Source organism: Pinus tabuliformis, chromosome 9 (assembly GCF_031772625.1).
Source record: "Pinus tabuliformis cultivar Carrire ecotype Pingquan chromosome 9, CPIR1, whole genome shotgun sequence".
Taxonomy (NCBI): domain Eukaryota; kingdom Viridiplantae; phylum Streptophyta; class Pinopsida; order Pinales; family Pinaceae; genus Pinus; species Pinus tabuliformis.
In genome coordinates, this window is record NC_142307.1 from 1,003,457,456 (window position 1) to 1,003,470,251 (window position 12,796).

Genomic DNA, 12,796 nt, shown 5'->3' on the forward strand with positions numbered 1-12,796 from the left:
TTCATGGCACATAACTTGATCCTTGATGGTGGTTGCAATTCGATACGTGCTGCTACAAAAGGATGTCTTAATACTTAGCACATGTGGAGAGTATAGCCCAGAAAAACAAACCCAAAAATGCTTCACTCTTGAACACTTCAAGTGTGGAACCCTTCTTTGGATGAGCTAGGGTTTTGAGGTCTTCTTTGATGCTCTTAATTATTCCCTTTCAATATGATGAGAGGGTCAGTCCTTCTTGATGATTAATTCCCTTGATGTTTCCAAGATTATCTATTTATACTTCAACCCTAAAGTATCCTTCTTTGTGTTTCCCTTCCTTGATATAGTCACTTTAACTCTGATACCATGATGAGAAATCTAGGGGACAAAAAGTGTAGGTGATTTATCTTACTTTGATAACTGCTTGTGATGTATTTTTACTTTACTTGATTAACTTCTTCTTTCATTTATTATTATTAGTGTTCTATATGATCAAACAGCTACCAAATCATAAAGAACAATGAAATAATAAAACAAAAAATATAAGCGATCAACCAGGGCCAAAACCTCTCCAACTGAGAGGAAAACCCACCAAAATCCTTCTCTTTTTATAAAACTTCAATTGACGAATTCCAAGACCTATGACTCTTGACCAAGACCCTCCAAGACCAAGTCATCCTTCCTTCTTGATGAGCCTTCCTTGCACATCTTTCCAGCGACAAACTTCGACCTTCCAGAATTTCTCCAACAACAATTTATGCAACATCAACCTAGTAGCTTCAAAAACTTTGACCTAGCAACTTCACAACTTTGACCTTGATGCAGCTTTAGTGATTTCGACCTAGTAGCTTCGATCTAGAGGCAATTTCACAGCTTTGATCTTGCAGCCTCACAGTTTCGGCCTTGCAACTCCACAACTTTGATCTTGCAGCTTTACAGTGTCAACGTTGTAGCGTCAAATCTTCGATGCAACTTCAAAATTTCATCTAGCACAGAAATTGTAGAAACCCTAACGAAAGAGAGAGAGAGAGAGAGGTAAAAAAACTTCGATCTTGATCTTCTTCTTCATCGTCATTTTCCAACTTCTATCTTTAGGAGATCGAACTTGCTTGAGTGAGTGTGCAAATGAGGTCGAATTCCTTCTTATTTATAGGCTTGTGAGGGGTATGAATTGCTATCTTGAGGCCGATTTGTCCCTTTATGTAGGTTGACTTGATCGTTGGGCCGTGACAAGGTCATGGAGGGTCTTTTGACTCAATAAATTTTTCTTTACAATATGTAACATTCCCAAATGGATCTTCAATACAAATGACTCAATTGACCTTATGACAAACCTAGAAGCACTCAATGGGAGCTTGCCCTAAAAGTAAATTTCCCTTTAGCATGAAACTCGTGCCTCAAGAACACAAATAATAAATTTATTTTTCACTTTTCATTAAATACATAAAATCATGATTACATATGCCATTATGAAGATCGAACCTAGTTACATATTTCAACATCTTCAACTATAGAAAAATCTCTTATTGTCTTTTTCCTTCTTCTTCGACCCATGTGACTATCTCACAAAAATATGCAATATTACTCTTGCAAATTATTCAAAAAATATCTTTCTAAATTTCTCTCTCACTTGTGTTGTGTCTTCATCATCTCCCTTATGCTAATTTTATAATTCTCCATAGGCCAAATCCCTAATCTCCAAAGTGACTAAGGGCTAGGATTAAATCTTGGCTTTCTTTGATCAATGGTGGGGATTAGATCTAAGTCACTTAAATAATTAATCATTTATCTTTAGAAAAACATTAATCCAAAGTCTACATTAATCAAATAATTAATCAATGTACTTTTCTGAAATTAAAACTTGGGAAGGAGACCATATTAGTTGCTTGTCTTGAACAACCTCCTAAAGAGGACTTCTTTCCCTGCATGCAATACACCAGCCTATGCAGAAGGCCTTTTGTAACTACAAAAATCAACATATTATTTTATATAAATATCATATATGTAGTACTTCACTTTTTGCCTAAATCTGGTATCTCTCTTATTTTTCTATATATCATTTTTTATAATTGGTGTATATTGAATCTCTCTTTCATATGGAGGGATATATTTTTTATTTTTGGTTGTGTACATTTTTTGGCAAACATATAGTACGATTATATTTTATTATAAGTACTATATTTTTTTGAAGCTGACATATGATAGTGTAAGTGTTATCTATGTGCGTGATACATCTCACACACTGGAATGGCGTCTTTAAATGCAATACGCAATAAACAGACACAGACTGACAAATTTTTGCTAAACAATATTGTTTGGATATCACAGTTGTCATCATCAAAGAAAATTGTGACAGAAGACATTGCTCTCTTCTGATTTAAAAATTATTGATATGAATGGCACTCTTATAGATACCATGCTTTTTCTGAACCAAAGTATTGAAAAAAATTATATTTCAATCCATGCAACAGAAAATTGCATATATGTTTTCAGAGAAATTTGTTTCCTTTTATTCCATGTAAAAAAATGCCCCCATGAAGGTTCTCACCTTAATGGAAAGAATTGAATCCCCAGAAATACAACGAAGTATAAATACCTGCTATACTACAATATCTGCTCTTTGAACCCCAATCTCATACCAAATGAGCACAAAAATCTTTGAAGGCTTATTAGACAAGTTGCCGAGCTGGAGAGCACCAGTCTGCATCGTATAGGTAACTTTCATGCCATCCATCGTTTTCTTTTTGTGTCTCATGGCCTTCTATCCACTCTCTCTAGGATGATGGAGGATAGTGCTTATCTCTGAGACATCATTGGATGATGGGTTTCTCTCCCCTCTGAACGTGTCTCTCCCAGTTTCGCCATCCCTATGGCGTATTTGTCAAGCCTATTGACAGGTTTCTGCATGCGACCTTGAACGTGGCATGATCTTCCACTTTCAATACTGACACTTCCCACTCACATCTCTCTCCTATCTTCTCTATTTTTCCATTTCCCAACTGCTGTCGGAGGTTTAGGCTCTCCATCTGGCCACCTCCTGGACTGAGGAGCGAGACTTTCATTCCTATTATACTCAACTCCTTCCCGTTAAAAACTGTTTTCTGCTCTGACCACAATTCTTCGACCGACCGCTCTGTTCAACGCGCATTTGGCGCATCTATCGGATTGGCCCATGGTGCTCTCCACCCGATACTGCTCGTAGTTCAGGTCAGACGTTTATGCTTCTGTTGTTTTTTCTGTAGATATTATTGAAATATACGCTTACAAATATGGTATAAGAATTTGGACTGCCTTAGCTGCTTTTTAGCTCATCTCCTGAACTTCATAATTCGCTCTTTCCATGTTATGTTCAACTCTGGTTTTATATATATATATATATATATGGCTGGATCTGAATTCTTCTGCTGGTGGGGGACAACCAAAAAATTCCTCAAGAGATTCATTATCATTTCCAAACCATGCTCTGATTTTCGATTCAGGATTGGCTCATGGTGGTGCGTGTATGAGATATACTGTTGCTGAATTGTCTGCTCGAAGTGTCTTCCTAAGGTTGCTTCTCAACAGGGGCCATCTGCTAGTCTCATCTTTTTTCTGGTGCCGGAAAATTTGAATTTTCTGGTTAGCGGTTACTGTTGGCTGAAAAAATGTTGCGACAACTTCTCTCCCTGATCTTTGAATTAATGCCCGCAGTCACTTCCCTATTTCTACAGATGATTGAAGTTTCGCATTTCTCAATCTGTCATTAGGGAAGTTTCTGGTGTTTGATATCTTACGTCACTGCCAGACATTCCCCTATTTCTCATTTTGAGCCCGTCCTCTTTCGGACAATTTTGTACTGCTTTCTTTGACTCTTTTTGGTCCTTTTTCCCTTTTGATATAAAACCTGGAGGTACTTGGTTTGCCAGCATATCTCTGGAGAATCTATTTTCGGATTTCGATATTTAGTATCTGTCCTCCTGCATGGATATCCCATCAGACCAATCCGTGGCTTCGGCATTGGTTCGGGCAACCATTGACACGGAAAATGTACATGTCAGCCGGTCTGCAAAATCTGAATGGGTGGCCAAGCTGTATGCTGACATCATTCCCTCTTCTCAGCAGGAACAATCCCCCTGGGGTGGCGATCCTGATTCTTGTTCGAAACACCGATATAACCGGCCGGTCAAAACCTCCCCCCCCCCGGCTTGACGCCATTAACCTGGATGGCCCTCTTTTATTTGATAGAATATCAAGCCTGCAAAAGAGAGCTTTAGTGGGTCGTTGGTTCTTTCCGACTATGGAGGAGGCACAAATTAGAGCCTGGATTTCTGCCAAATGGGCTCCTCTGATTGGCTACTCCCCTACCATTGTTAGGCTTATGAACAATTGGTATAGTTTCCATTTCCTCCGAGATCATGACTTGGAATTCATTTTCTCAAAGCCCTGGGTTCGGGATCGAAGTTTTTTGGCTTTATACAGGTGGTATATTGGTTTTAATCCTCTCAGGAGTACTCCACAAAACAATTATATTTGGTTGAAGTTGCCAGGATTTCCCATCGAGCTGTGGACCAAAGAATCTATGGAGAAAATCAACAATGCGGTTGGAAGATTCATTTACGTTGATCCTAGATGCATTGGTGCTAAGGACAAGCGCGTAGCTTGGATCCTAATAGAGAAAGCTTTTACGGGAGGATTCCCGGACTCGATAGACCTAAATTGGAACATGTCATATGTCCACCAACGTTTAGATTATTGCGGAGTTCCATTCAAGTGCTCGGCGTGTCACAGAACTGGTCATCTTCTCCCTCAATTCCCTTGGCGTCATGCTGTTAGACATCATAAAAAGATCCTTTCGGAGAAAAAAAGCCGGTGTCTCTAAAACATTTGTTATAATGGAACAGTCTCTCTATGATGACCCCTTCGGTTTTCATCTATACCAATCTCTCAGCTCTCCCCGCATAAACGTCTGTCCATGGAAAGACCTTCTCATCCCTTGCGTGCCCGATCGTTATCTACGGATCCACCTGGGCGGCATCCTATTGTATGTCGCATGTGGTCAACTCTCACACCCAAACATCATTATCGGCCTTACATTGAACCGAATTCTCCTTGGTTGGGTCACCCTTTATCTCCCCCTCCTCCGGAACCTATCCTCGATCCAACCATTCCCCTTCCCCAACCAGTTGAAAAACCATCAAAGGCTGGTCCTTCCTCTTCCGTTCATTATATATCCTCATCCCCACTTTCCCTGGCCATCAACCCCCCCCCCCCCTCCAATGATATCCCTCCCTCTTTTGTCCTGAAAGCTGACTACAAAGGAAAAGCTGTATGTGAGTCTTTTACTCCATTCAACTCCCCCGGGTCCTCTGATAAAAATTCCTTTGACTGTGATATTGACCTCCTGCTCAAACGGGCTTCGCTAAATCTGAAACCTCTTACTATACATAAACCAGATCGCTCCCCTTCCCCTGTTATAAGCCCTAATTCGGCCGGTAATATAACAGTCCGTCGCAGAGAGAAGAGGGGAAGTAGAAACTTCCAGGGAAGACAGGGTAGAAAGGAATCGACTTCCAGAAATCTAAACCTTATTGATGTTCCTATAATAGAAATTGCTTCGGATTATCTTTCTGTACCAGGGCCTCTTAGAGCAAGTCGGCTTCCTGTGGTCCGAAATGAATAATATCTTGTCTATGAACATCCGGGCCTGGGTGCTAACCTAAAATTTATGGCCCTAAAGGACCTATTTCGGTCCACTAATTCTAGATTGCTCTTGATCCAGGGGACGATGCATGACAGCTCTCAGACCATTTCATACTTCAGAAGAATGCTCCTATCCTGGCACATGGTGGCTACTAATGCTATTGGTTTATCTGGAGGTTTAGCAGTGTTATGGGACCCAAATTGGATTAAAGCGGTTGCTTTTCAATGCTTTGCTGGCATTCTCATTCTGGCCTATTTTCGAGACTGTCCCGAGCCCGTTCATATCTTAAATCTATATGCCCCATATAGGAATCGTTTTCCATTTTGGGAAAATTTTTTGTCTTCTGAATTTCTTGACATGGACTCCCTAATGATTGGGATAGATTTCAATAGCACTCTATCTAACAATGAGGTGTAGGGCAAATGGCAGGAAAATGGACCCTATTAGTCATATGATCCGGAACGCCATCATCCAATATAATTTCATTAACATCCAGCCACTCTGTCGAGGGCCTTCTTGGGATAATGGCGGTCAAACGACTCCTTCATGGCCAAAAGGCTTGACAGATTCATCCTTCATGGAAAGTTGATTGAGAGATTTGGCCTTCCATTAATGAAGATCTGTCCGACATATATATCAGATCATCGCCCCATTTTTATTCAATGGAAGAAATTTGGAAGCAGACTTGGTTATCCTTTTAAATTCAACAGAACGTGGCTTTCTGATGATCGTTTCAACCAGTACATAAAGGAATCGTGGCAGCAACATACAGGTCAGGCTCTTTATCAGATTCATGATTTTATTAATCGTTTATCTAGTCTTCGTAGCAATGTGAAATCATGGCAACGGGAGAAAATAGCATCGAATAGAAGAAAGCTGAAAGACATAGATCAAAAACTGCAATGCTTATCTACATATTTCAAAAATGCTTCCATATCCTCATACACACGGAAACAAATATGGGACCTTGAAAAAATGAAGCAAAAGATTTTAGCAGAGGAAGAATCCACATGGCGACTCAAGAGTCAGGCCATATGGCTCAGGGAAGGTGACAAAAACACCAAGTTTTTTCACAGATTTGCTAACAGGAGGAGGCAAGTGAACATGATATGGGAGATTAAGGATGAATCTGGCAAATCTGTTTTTTCCCAGGAGGATACATCCCGTGAAGCTGTCAATTTCTTCAAAAAGGCATATAGCAGATGTAGTGCCCACTCTAGTTTCCTGACCTTAATATGACATTATCTTAGACACTTTATTCTTTGAGGACCTCAGGTTGAGGATCCGGACACATGACACTATTATTAGCGTTTGAGATATTCATGGTTGTGATGTTTATGAATGCTTTCCATTGATATTATGATAGCACGAATGGTTATGTATCTTATCTATCAGTATTCTGATGATTGCAACATTAAATAGTTAAGCTGGTCTCTATTTGAATTTATGATGAGGGTAGTAAACAATATGTATGCGCTCTACTAAAAGCATAATGATGATAAATTTAATGTATAGGTATATTTCTACGATGTTACGATGTTGATAGCTTAATGAATATGTATGTTTCCATTGATGATTATTGATGATAGCCATGAGGGACGTGTCGCCTATGTTACCTACTTTCTTTAGTTCAGACTTACAATGGACAATGATGTGAATGACCAGGAATTGTTAATGATGCTATCATGATAATGACTAACATTGAGAAACCTTGTCACTGATGATTATTGAGTATGGCAGGAAACCATCAGAGGCACTCGCATATGACATGTCGATGACACCTGGCACAGATTAGTTGCTTGACCGAATGACCCACATATGGGTGATGGGGTTGTACAGGTGGATGGAACTACATGGGAGGGGTGGGACAGAGTCCCTGATCTCACCCACTAGCACTCCCGCCGTGACTTGGGCTGCAAGGGTTGAAACACCTTCGCCTTGAAGATCACGATGCCATGAGGGCAGGTCCCAAAGTTGGGTCGCTCAGGAGGAGTTTACTGGGGGGCGCGCATCAAGGTGGAGTCCTTGATCCCCGACACCATTAGTCTCACTATAGCAAGCAACATAAGAGATGATAGTGGTCTATGACGTTGCACTATACTTTCCCCTCGTAGTCACTGGATGCTTGAAGGGCAAGTGGTGTGGCACCCTTGGAACTTCAGGGGAAATTCTTGAAGGGCACGACCAACTTGGCACCCTTGGCATCACAATTAAACTATTAGGTGTGGCACCCTTGGAACTTCTAGGGAAGTTCTTGAAGGGCACAACCAAGCTTGGCACCCTTGGAATCATTAAAAATAAATATAAGTAAGGAATGAAAACTAGGTAAAGTTACATCAAGGGTAAATGATGATTAGAAACCAAGGTAATTAAATCAAAAATAAAACTTGCAATAAGGAGGATCGTAAGAAGAAATAAAATAGAGTACCTTAAAAACTCTACCCTTCCCATGTTGGAAAATACTAGGTAGATTAGGTGGTTTAATTAGGTAAAAGGGGAAAGACGAACATAATTGTAAGGATAAAGATTAATCCTAAACCAATTAAACCTAATTAAGAAAAGAGGAAGGTGAATTAAAATAAGAAAAATAAATTAAATTTAGAAAATGTAGAGAAGCTCCATGTGGCATCAACCAACATAAGAATATCCATCTAAGAGATAACCTGAGTTAATTTAGGGAGTAGATTGGGGATAAAATCTTGACTCATTAATTGACTTCAAGTAATAAACACAATTTAAGGAATAAAAGGGGGGGGAATAAAGAGACAACTAGGAGAAGATATAGGAATCTTGTGAGGTGAGGAAAATATTAGTTTTAAATAAAAATTTAGGTAAATAATTTTGGGTGACCTTTGATGAGAGAGTGACACATGGGTAGGTGAATAATCAAGCTATTAAATTAAAAAAATATTATAATTATGCATGACATGCCAAGTGTCATCTATGAGGACTCTTATAAAAGAAGGGGCAAGCCATGAGAGAGGGGACTTTTGGGAACCCTATTGTTGGATGGATGATATGATGTCAGAGCAGTGATTACGAAGCTATAGTGAGTTTGGTGAGGTAGAGGAGTTTTAGAGAGGGGACTCTTGAGCCAAGGTGTGCTCTCCTCTGCCAGCTAGAGCCTTCCTCCATTATACAACCCCATTGCAGCTCGGGGGTCCGCAGGGAAGAAGAGTACCCAAGGAGTAGGCTGGGAGGTTAACCGGTGGGTCTTCGCATTCGGATCAAGTCTGTCATCATTCACTCGCAGAAGTGACCGGCAACACGGGAATACCAGTAACAACAGAGCAAGCGGAGTCTCGCCTTCTGGTGAACGGTACATATGTAATTCATTACTAATTGATCTTAGTTTAAAGTATGTAAATGTTATGTTATGTTTCCTAAAATAAGTGTCAGCAATGTGTGTGTTGAATAAATTTGAAATCTCAATGCGTTTCTTTTCTGGTCGTAATTGCTGTTTAAAAAAAGAAAATTGTATATAGTCATAAGAAGGGGTCCTTACACTTGGTATCAGAGCCTAGGTTCACACACTGGCCCTAAGAACAGTTATTATATGATAGCAATATATATATATATATATATATATATATATTTGGGAAGAGAATTACTAAGTTTGATTATGAGTGAAACTGAAACTAAATCTATCTAGGGTTATTAGAAGTATGAAATTTCATTTTTAAATCTCGATTTCATTTTCAAATTTTTGTTGTTTCATTTTTAAAGTCCAGATTCTTCATCACCAGATTATGTAGGAAAGAGGGAGGTTCTAGCCTGCAAAAATCCTTCTGAACCCAGTATCTATAAATGAAATCTACCGGACATCTAGAAATGAACAATTTAAAGTACCTGACCAAAATTGGTTGCTGCCCCCTGAGCTCTCAGTTTTTTTTTGGGACATTTTTTTCTTTCGTCATGTCATGTGAATTTGGGAAGCTTGTGGTTTACTGACTGATGTCAAAATCTTTGTGTCGAGAGGCAATAACCTGCACAGACATGATAGTATTCAATTTTCCAAAACTTATGTATCACAAAGAATTTTGACAATGAGAGAACTTGTTAAATATAACATGAATCTCTGGCCAAAAACGACTGTGAAATTAATTCCCATAATTCCATCGTATCCCTCACAATGGAATTTCAATGTACATTAATACTCTCCTTAGTCCTTACTGATGCAGGCATAGCCTGCAATACCCAAAATCTTTCTTCAAATGCATGTGAACATGCATCTCGGCCTATGCTCAATCAGTAGCCCAATGTCTGACAAACTTCTACCACTGGCAATCTCAATTAATATGCAGAAGCTTACCTTTCAATTCCTGGCAAATTCACATTTTATCATTTGCATGCGGAAGCTTCTCAAACACCTGTTCACATATTTCATGGTTCATGAAAACTCAATAAAAATCAATCACTGTATGTGAAGTTTCCTTCATCCTCATTCATATTTTAACTATCAATCCCATCAACTTCGAATGCTCTCATAATTCAGATCCATTACCACAATTACATTCACATGTGCTGGATTCAATCAAAAGCTTGGCATTTCACTTACTCTTGGCCATTATATATATGGTTTCCATTTCACGTTAAATTGCACAAATTTTTGTCTCAACCAAACCTCAATACAATAACCCTTTTAATTCTGGTTTTAAGCCCAAAATCTTCTTCTTGAATCATTTCCACAATCATTTATATATGGGTTTCAGTATCTGATTTCATATACTCAGAAGTCAATGAGACAATGCCCCGTCATTTTAATTTAAATGAACCAATATCAAATATATAAGTGCGCCCTTCCCATTCTGCTTACCAGCGATAAAAATTGAATGCCAGAATTTCATACCTTGACCTTATCTGTTTGCTATTATTAGAAGAATTAATAGTGAAATTAGAGGAGCGAGAGGAAGGATGTGTGTGGGTTTTTGGATAGAGCGAGAGCTCAGAAAATATGTACACTGCTTGTTATGTGTAATGGAAGTCGATTCTTTTATGTAATTGGTTAAAAAGCAGAGATTTTGTTTATGAATAAATTTCATATTGTGTGAGTCAATGTATGAGAATTCGGGAAGACTATGTGTCGATTTCTCTTAGTGATGATAGAAGTGGTGGTGATTAGTGTTTTAATTTAGTTGTAAAGATTTTTGTGGAGAAAATCTGAAGTAGTGAGCCTGTGCGTGTGAAATTTCATTACCCAGAAAACTATGAAATAAACCCTTTTCAGAGCGTTGTTTTGCTGTGCAAGTCAGAGCGTTGTTTTGCTGTGTATTCGATTTAATTTTTTAAATAGTTGTGGACTGTGTTATTTTAATTTTAATTGCAAGATTCCGTGTTGAAGTCAAACCCGGCGTTGTTTAAATCTGTGAGTATACAAGCTGTTAACACAAAGAATTGATTTAAATTGCGGTTGGAATCAATAAGCGGACTTAAGTTAAACTACCTCTCCATTTTGAAATAAATCGGTTCTGAATATATCATAAGGATTTTGGAAATTGAGTCGGATCCGGCAGTTTCGCATCGGAGCGTAGTAGGTGTCAAACTCTTGTGGCATATCGAATTCAACGTGGCAAATTAATTCGATATTGGGTCAATCAGCTCCGGTTGTCAATCCATAATGTTGCGTTTTGAAAAATAGCAATTGAAATTCACTGATTAATAATACATCAGACCATGGAGAAGGATCCACATCGTTCCATATAACGATGGATCTGGAGGCGAAGTGTATTTAAATTGTTTGATATGGATCGGATCCAGTATAAGCAATCGGATTGGAAACCTAAAGGTGGAAGCACATTGCAAATACGATGGTTGATTTCCAATTGAACCACAGCGATTCCGGTCAAATCGCATCGGGACTGTGAAATAATAAAACAGGTTTGATATTAAAACAGCTCGACTTCCGATTTCCGATTACAATCACATCGGAGTTCCAATTGGTTTGCATCAGAACGGTGATCTCCGACCTCCGATCTATGAGTGAATAGGATCAGAGCAGCGGATTTTGTTTTGAATCAGAGTTGGACATAGGTTGGGATCGCTGATTGATATATATATCGGTGTATGACCAGAGTTTGGAGCGTTTTTGAACAGTGAAAGGGAAATCGATCCGAATCATTGGATCAGGTGATTTGGGGCAATTAAAATTATGTTCGATCATTATTTTCCAGAGTTTAAATCGGTGGAGAAGGTGAATTAAGGCGTGTCAAATTGTCGGCATGAGCAGTGTTAATCCAGCTTGGTATGCTGAAAGGGAAAAGACGCATAAACAGATTTGGTACCTTGGTTCGATTGAAATGGAAAACCGAAGACACGTAATTGAGTGCAGACAAATGCTATTGGGAATGTTTGCGTGAAAGGTTTGTTTGAAGCAATGTCAAGTTGAATTTAAATCATGGGCACAATGCTTTTATTGACTTTTGATTGAAGAAAAGTGTGTGTGAGATTGCCCATGTATGGATAAGTTGAAGAACTTCCGTATGTACTGTTGAAATTGCCTAGCATTGAGTTTTATTTGTACAGAGATTTGAGATGCATTTCTTATATGCATGGTAGTGTTTGTAGATTCTGTGTTTGCAGGTTTATCCTGCATCAGTACTAGAGAGGAAACACAGATATCCATCATGGAACTAGAGGTTCTGTGCATGCTCCTGCCAGGGACCATGCTTTGAACATGGATTGGGAATAAATATATGTATTGGATTCCAGACATTTAAAGGATTTAAAAGCATGGACAAAACTTGCAACTCAAGTTTGGAAATTTGAGCACATTTCTTGAATCTTCTTATCAGACATGCTCATTACTTTCCTTGTTACTAGAAGATGGCTCTATTTCATAATCAGGTTGTCTTCTTCTCTTGGCCATTTACCTTCTACTATCACTTGGAATTTGAATTTTGTGTCAAGCACTATAAAATTACAGTGGCCTCTTGCAAGGTCATTGTTCTAGTATAATTCTCGATTGAGGTAAATCATTATAATATTATACGAATGCATTTGCATTTTTATATACATTGAATAACTTCAACCGACCTAACTATTGAAAGGAATTTATCATATCCATACCCAAATATACAGTCAGTTGCTCCAGTGTACCCAGATCGTCCAAAATGATTTTTAATACCACTAAACTTGATG

At 38.7% G+C, this 12,796-nt stretch overlaps 1 long non-coding RNA gene across 1 annotated transcript in view; it reads left to right on the forward strand.

Annotated features, from left to right (window-relative positions):
- The first annotated feature begins 2,684 nt into the window (after positions 1-2,684).
- Positions 2,685-12,796, forward strand: part of LOC149152111 (uncharacterized) — a 133,197-nt gene continuing 123,085 nt past the window's right edge. The window contains exon 1 of the long non-coding RNA XR_016262456.1: positions 2,685-3,186. This is a non-coding gene — a long non-coding RNA (uncharacterized LOC149152111). The remainder of the gene's footprint in view (positions 3,187-12,796) is intronic.